This window comes from Phyllobates terribilis, unplaced genomic scaffold (genome assembly GCF_046119375.1).
Source record: "Phyllobates terribilis strain yellow unplaced genomic scaffold, ASM4611937v1 Scaffold_1__5_contigs__length_1240528914, whole genome shotgun sequence".
In the NCBI taxonomy this organism is placed as follows: domain Eukaryota; kingdom Metazoa; phylum Chordata; class Amphibia; order Anura; family Dendrobatidae; genus Phyllobates; species Phyllobates terribilis.
In genome coordinates this window covers 844,167,832-844,181,193 of record NW_027362761.1, presented here as the reverse complement: position 1 = coordinate 844,181,193, position 13,362 = coordinate 844,167,832, and the positions used below count along the sequence as shown (strand labels likewise).

At 42.1% G+C, this 13,362-nt stretch overlaps 1 protein-coding gene across 7 annotated transcripts in view; it reads right to left on the bottom strand.

The window, feature by feature from the left end:
- The window catches only part of BMPR1B (bone morphogenetic protein receptor type 1B), a 671,971-nt gene that overhangs the window by 218,305 nt on the left and 440,304 nt on the right, over positions 1-13,362 (bottom strand). The gene's annotated exons all lie outside the window — the stretch shown is intronic.

The window sequence follows — 13,362 nt, the reverse complement described above, 5'->3', positions numbered from 1 at the left end:
GTGTAAAAGCGCCAAAACATAAAAAAAATACAGTAAGTGTAGTATCGCTGTAAACGTACTGACCCGAAGAATAACGCTGCCATATCACTTTTACCACATGCAGAACGGCATAAAAAAAAACCTCAAAAAACAATTCCTGAATTGTTTGTTTTTGTTAATTTTACCTCCCAAAAAATGGAATAGAAAGCGATCAAAAAATGTCACATACCCAAAAATGGTACCAATAAAAATGTCAACTCGTCCCGCAAAAAACAAGCCATCACATGACTCTGTCGGCCGAAATATGGAAAAATTATAGCTCTCAAAATATGGCATGCAAAAACTAGATTTTGCAAAAAAAAGCGTCTTTTAGTGTGTGACAGCTGTCAGTCATAAAAACCCGATATAAATCTGGTATCTCTGTAATCGCACCGACCCGAAGAATAAAGTAATTTCATCACTTATACCGCACGAGGAGCAGCGTAAAAAATAAATAAAACCAATTCTTCACCTGCTACTGATGTTTATTATGTCTCCCAAAGATCGCAGTAAGGCTCTGCCCACATTTATCCTGCGCTCTGCGCTGAGCGCTTACACCAGAGTTTCAGTGTAAATCTCTGAAATAAGTGATTCAGCCGGAACCCATGACGGAAGATTCCCCGTAATGAGGCAGATATAGGCCACTGTGGACGCCGTCTAGCCTGGGATCCCAAGGTGTCATTTGTTTTAGGCGTGCATAAAAGTGCGGTTGGCCACAGTTTTGTGCACTTCTGAAAAAAAGGACACCACTAAACAGAGGCCAGACGGAGTCCAGAGTAACTCTGCTGCCTCATTACAGTGAATGGATCCCGCAGGGGTTTCATCTGAATTCCATCACTTGGAAATTTAGATGGAAACCCCGATGTAAGTGCTCAGCCTAGAGCGCCGGATAAATGTTACGTAAAATGTTCCCAATAAAAGCTTCAACTCAGTCCTCAAAAAAGCTAGTCCCCACTCAGGTCCGTCATCTGTTAAAAATATAAGGGACTTCCAAGTTACCTGTAGCAGAAAGGCTCTGGAAAAGCGAAATGGCCCTTGCCCCCCAAAAGAAATTCAGAAAATTTTGTGCTCCCAAATCCAAATGCCTATTCTACAATAATTTGTTCTCCAATTGTCAAATAGCACTCCGTCCCCCCCAGATCTCGCTGTATGGCTGAGCAGTACGATACAGCCACATATGGGGTATTGCCACTTTTAGAAGAAATTGTGTGAAACATTTTGGCACCATTTTTACCCATTGCCCTGTGTGAAAATGTAAAATCTGAGGGTAAAACATTTTTTTGTGGTAAAAATATAATTATGCTTTTTTCACTGCCCAATGGTATAAATTAAAAAATTAAAAAATACTCACTACTTCCCTAGATGAATTCCTTGAGAGGTGTAGTTTACAAAATGGGGTCACTTGTGGGGGATTCTGCTGTTTCGGCATGTCAGCGACTCTTCAAATGTGACATGGTGTCTGCTGCCTATCCCAGCCAACATAGCGCTCCTTTCTCTTCCGAACCCTGCCGTACACCAAAGCAGTGGTTTTCCCCCACATATGGGGTATCTGCGTACTCAGGAGAAATTGCACAACAAATTTCATGGTGCAATTTATCCTGTTACCCTTATGATAATACAAAATTAGGGAATGAAAAAGATTTTTTGTGGGAAAAATGTGAAAATTTTATTTTTACGGCTCAATATTATAAACTTCTGTGAAGCAGCTGGGGGTGCAAGGTGCTCACCACACATCTAGATAAGTTCCCTAAGGGGTCTAGTTTCCAAAATGGTGGCACTTGTGGGGGGTTTCCACTGTTTAGGCAAATTAGGGGCTCCCCAAATGCGACATGGCGTCTGCTAATTATTCAAACAAATTTTACATTCAAAAAGTCAAATGGCGCTCCCTCCATTTCAAACCCTGCCATGCACCCAAACAGTCATTTGCCTCCACATATGGGGTATCGGCGTGTTCAGGAGAAATGTCACAACAAATTTCATGGTGCAATTTTTCCTATTACTCTTATGATAATGCAAAATTAAGGGATGAAAAACGGTTTTGTGGGAAAAATGTGAAAATTTTATTTTTACAGCTCAATATTATAAACTTCTATGAAGCACCTTAGGGTTCAAGGTGCTCACCACACATCTAGATAAGTTCCCTAAGGGGACTAGATTCCAAAATGGTGTCACTTGTGGGGGGTTTCCACTGTTTAGGCACATCAGGAGCTCTCCAAACGCAACATGGCGTCTGCTAATTATTCAGACAAATTTTACATTCAAAAAGTCTAATGGCGCTCCTTCCCTTCCGAACCCTGCAGTGCGCCCAAACAGTGGTTTTCCCTCACATATGGGGTATCAGCACGCTCAAGAGAAATTGCACTAAAAAATTTGGGGTCCATTTTTTCCTGTTACCCCTGTGAAAATAAAAAAAATTGGGTCTAAAGAAACATTTTTGTGAAAAAAGTTAAATGTTAATTTTTTTCTTCCACATTCCAAAAATTCCTGTGAAGCACCTGAAGGGTTAATAAAGTTCTTGAATGTAGTTTTGAGCACCTTGAGGGGTGCAGTTTTTAGAATGGTGTCACTTTTGGGTATTTTCTGTCATAAAGACCCCTCAAAGTGACTTCAAATATGATGTTGTCCCTAAAAAAATGTTTTTGTAAATTTTGTTGGAAAAATGAGAAATCGCTGGTCAACTTTTAACCCTTATAGCTCCCTAACAAAAAAAAATGTTGGTTCCAAAATGGCGCTGATGTAAAGTAAACATGTGGGAAATGTTATTTATTAACTATTTTGTGTGACATATCTCTCTGATTTAAGGGCATAAAAATTCAAAGTTTGAAAATTGCAAAATTTACAAAATTTTCGCCAAATTTCCGATTTTTTCACAAATTAACGCAAGTTATATCAAAGAAATTTTACGACTATCATGAAGTACAATATGTCATGAAAAAACAATCTCAGAATCAGGGGAATACGTTGAAGCATTCCAGAGTAATTACTTCATAAACTGGCAGTGGTCAGAATTGAAAAAAATGGCCCGGTCACGAAGGCAAAAACAGGCTCTGGTGCGAAGTGGTTAACATGTGCCACCTTGTTTTTAAAGGGACCAAAAGTAATTGGACAATTGACTCAAAGGCTATTTCATAGACAGGTGTGGGCAATCCCTTCGTTATGTCATTCTCAATTAAGCAGATAAAAGGCCTGGAGTTGATTTGAGGAGTGGTGCTTGCATTTGGAAGGTTTTGCTGTGAAGTAAACATGCGGTCAAAGGAGCTCTACATGCAGGTGAAACAAGCCATCCTTCGGCCACTTTCACACAATGCGTATTTTTGCGCACTTATTTGCGCGCGCTTTTTCAAAATACGCAATGTGCCTTGTGTCTGCTGGCAAAGTGAATAGGAAATTCACTTTGCCGTTCAGACACTGTGTAATTTTACGCAGCGCGAAAGCGCAGCTGCGTACAGAATTGACATGTCAATTCTTTACGCACCGCGGCCTGCGCTTTCTCCCATATTGTGCCCATTATAAGCGATGGAATTACGCAGCGGTGTTCACACACTGCGTAATTCCAGCGCTTTTTTACGGAGGTACAGGAGAAATGAAGGATGTGACGTTACACAGGGGCAGCCCTAGGGAAAACAGGAATCAGAAATCCCACTATTTTGGGATTCTTTGTTCCAGGTTCCCCGCCGCTGCTCACGTGTGACGAGCATGGACACCTTCAGCAGAATGTCCATCAATGTCGGTGTCCTCATCGAGGCGGTAAGTATATGTATGTGTAATGTATGTGTCTGTGTGTCGTGTGTGTACTGTCTGTGTCTATGTGTCGTGTGTGTGAGTGTGAGTGTCCCCCTAGCAGTGCATGTACAGACAGCTATGTATGTACAGTACAGACAAAAAGTTTGGACACACCTTCTCATTTAAAGATTTTTCTGTATTTTCATGACTTTGAAAATTGTACATTCACACTGAAGGCATCAAAACTATGAATTAACACATGTGGAATTATATACTTAACAAAAAAGTGTGAAACAACTGAAAATATGTCTTATATTCTAGGTTCTTCAAAGTAGCCACCTTTTGCTTTGATGACTGCTTTGCACACTCTTGGCATTCTCTTGATGAGCTTCAAGAGGTAGTCACCGGAAATGGTTTTCACTTCACAGGTGTGCCCTGTCAGGTTTAATAAGTGGGATTTCTTGCCTTATAAATGGGGTTGGGACCAACAGTTGTGTTGTGCAGATGTCAGTTGGATACACAGCTAATAGTCCTACTGAATAGACTGTTAGAATTTGTATTATGGCAAGAAAAAAGCAGCTAAGTAAAGAAAAAAGAGTGGCCATCATTACTTTAAGAAATGAATGTCAGTCAGTCCGAAAAATTGGGCAAACTTTGAAAGTGTCCCCAAGTGCAGTTGCAAAAACCATCAAGCGCTACAAAGAAACTGGCTCACACGAGCACAGCCCCAGGAAAGGAAGACCAAGAGTCACCTCTGCTTCTGAGGATAAGTTTATCCGAGTCACCAGCCTCAGAAATCACAGGTTAACAGCAGCTCAGATTAGAGACCAGGTCAATGCCACACAGAGTTCTAGCAGCAGACACATCTCTACAACAACTGTTAAGAGGAGACTTTGTGCAGCAGGACTTCATGGTAAAATAGCTGCTAGGAAACCACTGCTAAGGACAGGCAACAAGCAGAAGAGACTTGTTTGGGCTAAAGAACACAAGGAATGGACATTAGACCAGTGGAAATCTGTACTTTGGTCTGATGAGTCCAAATTTGAGATCTTTGGTTCCAACCACCGTGTCTTTGTGCGACGCAGAAAAGGTGAACGGATGGACTCTACATGCCTAGTTCCCATCGTGAAGCATGGAGGAGGAGGTGTGATGGTGTGGGGGTGCTTTGCTGGTGACACTGTTGGGGATTTATTCAAAATTGAAGGCATACAGAACCAGCATGGCTACCACAGCATCTTGCAGCGGCATGCTATTCCATCCGGTTTGCGTTTAGTTGGACCATCATTTATTTTTCAACAGGACAATGACCCCAAGCACACCTCCAGGCTGTGTAAGGGCTATTTGACCAAGAGGGAGAGTGATGGGGTGCTACGCCAGATGACCTGGCCTCCACAGTCATCAGACCTGAACCCAATCGAGATGGTTTGGGGTGAGCTGGACTGCAGAGTGAAGGCAAAAGGGACAACAAGTGCTAAGCATCTCTGGGAATTCCTTCAAGATTGTTGGAAGACCATTTCCGGTGACTGCCTCTTGAAGCTCATCAAGAGAATGCCAAGAGTGTGCAAATCAGTCATCAAAGCAAAAGGTGGCTACTTTGAAGAACCTAGAATATAAGACATATTTTCAGTTGTTTCACACTTTTTTGCTAAGTATATAATTCCACATGTGTTAATTCATAGTTTTGATGCCTTCAGTGTGAATGTACCATCTTCAAAGTCATGAAAATACAGAAAAATCTTTAAATGAGAACGTGTGTCCAAACTTTTGGTCTGTACTGTATGTACATAAGTTAAAAGAAAAAAACTATGGATACTCACCTATCCGATGGATGGGAGAGGCGTATGGTCTGGTTGAAGGATGAAAAGCTGGATGGCAGCGCTTGTACAGTACTTGTACAGGGATACAGTACTTGTATATATATACTGACTGTATCCCCATATTTAGAATGACGTCCATTTTGGCCGGAGCCGTGCAGTGTACATCTTGCGCAATGTATGCATTCCGTGAGCAACCGCTCGAGGATCCATACTGCTGCGAGAGATGTGAGCATATCGTGCACTTGGAAGCCCAAATTCTGGATCTAAGTGCTCAGATAGCGGTACTGAGGAGCATCGACAACATGGAACGGAGTTTGCTGCTCACCGAGCAGACACTCAATGGGTCAATACTGGGGGTGGAGCATAGAGGGGAAGTGCAGGCTGAACAGGCAGGGAGCTGGATAACAGTTAGGAGGGATAGAGGGAAGAAGTATAGGAAGGCTGGTTCAGAACCGGCATTATTGGAGCACGACAGATCCTCTGACCGCCGGGGGAGTGTATGCTCCAGTAATGAGGGGGAGGGGGGAAGTGTAGGGCAGGCAAGACAGGTTCTGGTAGTGGGTGACTCTATTATTAGGGGGACAGACAGGGCAATCTGTCACAAAGACCGGGATCGCCGAACGGTGTGCTGCCTCCCTGGCGCTCGAGTCCGGCACATCGCGGATCGGGTTGACAGGTTACTGGGTGGGGCTGGCGAAGACCCAGCGGTCATGGTCCACATCGGCACCAATGACAAAGTGAGTGGTAGATGGAGGGTCCTTAAAAATTATTTCAGGGACCTAGGTAGGAAGCTTAGGGCAAGGACCTCCAAGGTAGTTTTCTCAGAAATACTACCAATCCCGCGAGCCACACAGGAGCGCCAACGGGAAGTTAGGGAGGTGAATAAGTGGCTAAAGAGTTGGTGCAAGGCAGAAGGGTTTGGGTTCATGGAGAACTGGGCCGACTTCGCGGTCGGCTACAGGCTCTACCGTAGGGACGGGCTGCACCTCAATGGGGAGGGTGCAGCGGTGCTGGGGAAGAAGATGGCTAATAGGTTGGAGGAGTTTTTAAACTAGAGACGGGGGGAGGAAACCAAGGAAATAGGTGGGATGTGAGGCAAGCAAGGGGGAAGGGGAGAAGTGAATATAATGAGGGTGGAGAGGGGGGTGGGGATAGTACAGTTAGATCGTTAGAGAAGAATAGGATGCTAAATAACCCCAAAGTTTTATCTTGCATGCTGACCAACGCAAGAAGCCTGACCAATAAGGCGGATGAGCTGCAGGCGCTTATATCGGAGGAGAGGTATGACATCGTAGGTATAACAGAGACTTGGCTAGATGATAGCTACGACTGGGCGGTAAATTTATTAGATTATAGTTTATTTAGAAGGGACCGGAAACAGGGGAAAGGCGGAGGAGTCTGCTTATATGTAAAGTCATGTCTAAAACCCAGACTAAGGGAAGATATAGGGGAGGGAGAAGAGGGGGTCGAGTCCATGTGGGTAGAGATAGAGGGAACTAAAAATAATAATAAAATATTACTGGGGGTCTGCTATAAGCCACCAAATATAACAGAGGAGAATGAGAATCTGCTATTAGGACAAATAGACAAAGTAGCAAAACATAATGAAGTGATTGTAATGGGGGACTTCAACTACCCGGATATTGACTGGGAAACAGAAACCTGTAGATCTCAGAAAGGAAAAAGGTTCTTGACAAATATTAAGGATAATTATCTCTCCCAACTAGTGCAGGAACCAACGAGAGGGAAGGCCGTGTTGGACTTAATATTGACTAATAGGCCTGATAGAATAACTGAGGTACAGATAGGGGGGCACCTAGGTAATAGCGACCATAATATTATCGACTTCAAAATGCCCTTCAGTATGGTTATCAATAAGGGAACAACAAAAACATTAAACTTTAGGAGGGTGAAGTTTGATCAGCTGAAAGAAAGCCTTCAACTTATAGACTGGGACAAAGTTCTTAATCAAGGAAATACGAATAGTAAATGGGAAACCTTCAAAAGAATTCTGAATACTCAGTGCGAGAGGTATATACCGTATGGGAATAAAAGGGCCAGAAATAAGAGGAAACCAATATGGTTGAACAAGAACGTAAAAGGGGCGTTAAATAGCAAAAAAGAGGCATTCAAGAGATTAAAACAGGAAAACAGCAAGGAGGCACTAATGTGTTACAAGGAATAAACGAGAACCTGCAAAAAACAAATAAAAATAGCGAAGGAGGAAACAGAGAGACGTATTGCTAGGGAAAGTAGATCAAATCCCAAACTGTTCTTTACTTATATAAATAGGAAAAGGATTAAATCGGATAATATTGGACCTATAAAAAGTGAGGAAGGCAAAATCATAGAGAAAGATGAGGATAAAGCTAATCTATTAAATAATTTTTTTTCGACAACTTTCACAAAGGAAATCGAACTAACAGGAGAAATGAGAAATGACAAACTTAATCCTCCACTAAGTATGACAAATCTAACCCAAGCTGGGGTACAGAAACGCCTCAGTAACATTAAAATAAACAAATCACCAGGACCTGATGGCATACACCCACGGGTACTAAGGGAACTAAGTAATGTGATAGACAGACCGCTATATCTTATATTTAAGGACTCTGTTGAGACTGGGTCTGTGCCACTTGATTGGCGACAGGCGAATGTAGTGCCAATATTCAAAAAGGGAGCGAAAAGTGACGCCGGAAACTATCGGCCGGTGAGTCTGACGTCCGTTGTGGGCAAAATTTTTGAAAGCTTCATTAAAGAGGCAATTACGGAGCATCTTGATGCTAATAATCTTTTAATCCCGAACCAACATGGATTCATGAGGAATCGCTCCTGCCAAACAAACCTGATTGACTTCTACGAGGAGGTTAGCTCTCGAGTAGATCAGGGGGAACCAGTGGATGTCGTGTATCTCGACTTCTCAAAAGCGTTCGATAGCGTGCCACATAATAGGTTGGTATACAAAATGAGAATGATGGGGCTGGGGGAAAATGTCTGCAAGTGGGTAGCTAACTGGCTAAAGGATAGAAGGCAGAGGCTGGTTATAAATGGAATATACTCAGATTGGGTAAGCGTCACTAGTGGGGTACCACAGGGGTCTGTACTAGGCCCAATGTTATTTAATATCTTTATTAATGACATAGTCAACGGGATAAATAGTAAAATATCAATATTTGCAGATGACACAAAGTTATGTAAAACAGTTAATACAAAAGAGGACAGTGCAGACCTACAGAGGGATTTGGATAAGCTGGGTAGGTAGAGCATTAAATGGCAAATGAGGTTTAACGAGGAGAAATGTAAGGTCATACATATGGGAAGGAGAAATGGAAGTCAACAGTACTCACTGAATGGGAAATCATTGGGGAATTCAGAGATGGAGAAGGACTTGGGCATCCTGATTGATAGCAAACTAAATTGGAGTGCCCAAAGTCAGGCAACTGCTGTAAGGGCAAACAGGGTAATGGGATGTATCAGAAGAGGTATAGCTGCAAAGGATGAGAACATTGTTCTTCCACTGTACAAAGCACTGGTCAGACCACACTTGGAATACTGTGCTCAGTTATGGGCCCCAATATATAGAAAGGATATAAATGAGCTTGAAAAGGTACAAAGGAGGGCAACAAAATTAATAAAGGGAATGGAGGGACTGCAATACCCAGAGAGGTTGGCAAAACTAGGACTATTCAGCCTGGAAAAGAGAAGGTTGAGGGGGGACATAATAAATGTGTACAAATATGTTAGGGGACAGTATAGAGATCTTGCCCGGGATTTGTTCAAAAGGAGGGATATTACGGTAACAAGAGGGCACTCACTAAGACTGGAAGAGAAAAGGTTTCAGCACCAGCATAGGAAGGGGTTCTTTACGGTAAGAGCAGTGAGAATATGGAATTCACTGAGTGAGGAGACGGTAATGTCAGATTCACTACACCAGTTCAAGCGGGGACTGGATGCATTTCTAGATACCAGGCAGATTTCAGCGTATACTTAAAAATAAAATAAAATAGTAGGTTGATACAGGGATTTATTCTGACTGCTGGTTTCAGAGTCGGGAGGGAATTTTTCCTCAGGTGAAGATTGGCCAAATCATTTGGGGTTTTTGCCCTCCTCTGGATCAACTTTAGCAATTACAGAACTAACAGGTCGAACTTGATGGACGCAAGTCTTTATTCGGCTTTACAAACTATGTTACTATGTTACTATCTCAATGCCATCCCAGTGTGGGAGAATTCTCCTGCTCAAGCGCTGAGCGCAGGAGAATTCTCCCATGCTGTCAGTGACGTGCATGAGGTGAGCTGAGTTCATTGGACATGAACTCGTCTCATCTGGATGCCGTCACAGCCAGACTGTCTGCGTGTCTGCAGCATGGCAAGCTGGATGGCAGCTTTCGGCTGCGATCCAGCCTGTCATGTGAATGTAGCAGAGCTGAAGCTGTCCTGGGAACCATGGAAAGGTAAGGATGAGGTTGCTTTATTATTTTACTTTTATTGCAGAAGACATTGGCTTCAGCTGGAATGGGCATGATGGTAAGTATGGTTTAATTTAGAACATTAAAAAATTGTGTGTTTATTTCAATTAAAGGACTTAATTCTGGGTGTTGTGTTTTTTTAAATTCTTTACTAGAAATTCATGGCGGTCATGTCTAATATTGGCGTGACCCCATGAATTTCGGGCTTAGGGCCATCTGATAATACCAAGCTGGCCCTAACCCCTTTATTACCCAGTGAGCCACCGCACCAGGGCCCTGGATGAGTTGGGTACAGCGCCAGAAGATGGCGCTTCTATGAAGCGCCATTTTCTGGGATGGCTGCGGACTGCAATTTGCACCGGGGGGGGGCCAGAAAGCTTGGACCTCCCTGCGCTGCAGATTCCAGCCCCCAGCTGCCTAGTTGTACCTGGTTGGACACAAAAATAGGGCGAGCCCCACATATTTTTTTTTAAATTATTTCATGAAATTCATGAAATAATAAAAAAAAAGGGCTTCCCTATATTGTTGTGTCCGGCCAGGTACAAATAGGCAGCTGGTGGTTGGGGGCAGCCCGTTCCTGCCTGCTGTACCAGGCTGGATACAAAAATAGGGCGAAGCCCCACGTCAATTTTTTTTTAATTATTTCATGAAATTCAGTGTATAATCTCTTCTCAGTAGAGAAGACAGGAAATGACATCAATGACACTTTTTTTTTCAACAAACTTTGTCTGTCTGTGTAGTGTACACTGCAGAAAAAAACGCATGCGTAAAAAAATGCAGGAACGCAGGAAAAAACTCTGTGTGAATGGAGATGTTTTTTTTACCTGCGAAAAAAAACGCAGGTAAAAACTGCAGGAAAATACCCGCGCGTAAAAAAAAGCAGCAAATACGCAGTGTGTGAACGTAGCCTTCAGCTGCAAAAACAGAAAAAACCCATCCGAGAAATTGCTACAATATTACGAGTGGCAAAATCTACAGTTTGGTACATCCTGAGAAAGAAAGCACTGGTGAACTCATCAATGCAAAAAGACCTGGGCGCCCATGGAAGACAACAGTGGTGGATGATCGCAGAATAATCTCCATGGTGAAGAGAAACCCCTAAACAACAGCCAACCAAGTGAACAACACTCTCCAGGAGGTAGGCGTATCAATATCCAAATCTACCATAAAGAGAAGACTGCATGAAAGTAAATACAGAGGGTTCACTGCACGGTGCAAGCCACTCATAAGCATCAAGAATAAAAAGGCTAGACTGAACTTTGCTAAAAAACATCTAAAAAAGCCAGCACAGTTCTGGAAGAACATTCTTTGGACAGATGAAACCAAGGTCAACCTCTACCAGAATGATGGAAAGAGAAAAGTATGGCGAAGGCGTGGTACAGCTCATGATCCAAAGCATACCACATCATCTGTAAAACATGGCGGAGGCAGTGTGATGGCTTGGTCATGCATGGCTGCCAGTGGCACTGGGTCACTAGTGTTTATTGATGATGTGACACAGGACAGAAGCAGCCGAATGAATTCTGATGTATTCAGAGCCATACTGTGTGCTCAGATCCAGCCAAATGCAGCGAAACTGATTGGTCGTCGTTTAATACTACAGATGGACAATGACCCAAAACATAAAGCCAAAGCAACGCAGGAGTTTATTAAAGCAAAGAAGTGGAATATTCTTGAATGGCCAAGTCAGTCACCTGCTCTCAACCCAATTGCGCATGCATTTCACTTGTTAAAGACTAAACTTCAGACAGAAAGGCCCACAAACAAACAGCAACTGAAAACCACCGTAGTGAAGGCCTAGCAGAGCATCAAAAAGGAGGAAACACAGCGTCTGGTGATGTCCATGAGTTCAAGACTTCAGGCCGTCATTGCCAACAAAGGGTTTTCAACCAAGTACTAGAAATGAACATTTTATTTACAATTATTTAATCTGTCCAATTACTTTTGGTCTCTGTAAAAACAGGGTGGCACATGTTAAGGAGCTGAAACTCCTAAACCCTTCATCCAATTTTAATGTGGATACCCTCAAATGAAAGCTGAAAGTCTGAACTTCAACTGGATCTGAATTGTTTTGTTTAAAATTCATTGTGATAATGTCTAGAACCAAAATTAGAAAAATGTTGTCTCTGTCCAAATATATATGGACCTAACTGTAAATTGGGGCAAAGAGTGCAAGTTGGATATATAACTAAAACTGCTAAACACATAATAGAAATATGTAGATAGCTAGATAGATCGAATGACAATTAGATTACATGATAGAAACAGATGATAGATTGTATATATAGATTGTATCTAGATAAATGATAGACAAATAGATACAGGGGAGGACAAACATTGGTGCAACCTGTGTAGCTGTACAGGGGCCCGAAAAACTAAAGGTGCAATTACCACCTCCAAAGAAGGTGGAATTGTGATTTTGGTGAGCTACTACACTGAAAATGGCCAATAAATTGTTGTTGTACAGGGTCCCTCCTCTGTCTGTGCCATCCATACAAGGATAGATAGATATATGGATAGATAGATAGATAGATGAGAGATAGAATAGATAGATATAATATATAGATAATAGATAGAGATAGATAGAATAGCTAGATAATATATATATATATATATATATATATATATATATATGAGATAGACAGATAGATAATAGATAATAGATAGATAATTATGAGATAGATAGAATGATAGATAGATAGATAGATAGATAGATAGATAGATAGATAGATAGATAGATAGATACACTGCTTATATGTGTAGCATCATGGGAAAGTCTAAAGAAATCAGCCAAGATATGAGAAATTGAAGTTTGGACTTGCACAAGTCTGGTTCATCCTTGGCTACAATATCAAAATACCTGAAGGTGCCTCGTTCATCTGTACAAACAATTATACACAAGTACAAACAAGATGGGACAGTCCAGCCATCATACCGCTCAGGAAGGAGACGGGTTCTGTGTCCCAGAGATGAACATGCTTTAGTCCGACATGTGCATATCAACCCAAGGACAAAAGCAAAAGACCTTGTGAAGATGATAGCAGAAGCTGGTAAGACTGTGTCAATATCCACAGTGAAACGAGTACTGTATCAACATGGGCTGAAAGGCCATTCTGCCATTCTGCCAGGAAGAAGCCATTACTCCAAAAGAAACATCCAAAATTGAATCATCAATTCATTTGTAATATTGCCTGAAAAAGGAGCCTCTGTGCTCTGAAAGCTTGCATATATATATTGTTTTTTCTGGTTAGCCAATAAAGGTATCACTCCGAGAATACTTTTGTGATTTTTGGGCATAAAAGTATTTACCGGATTTTTCGGACTATAAGACGCACT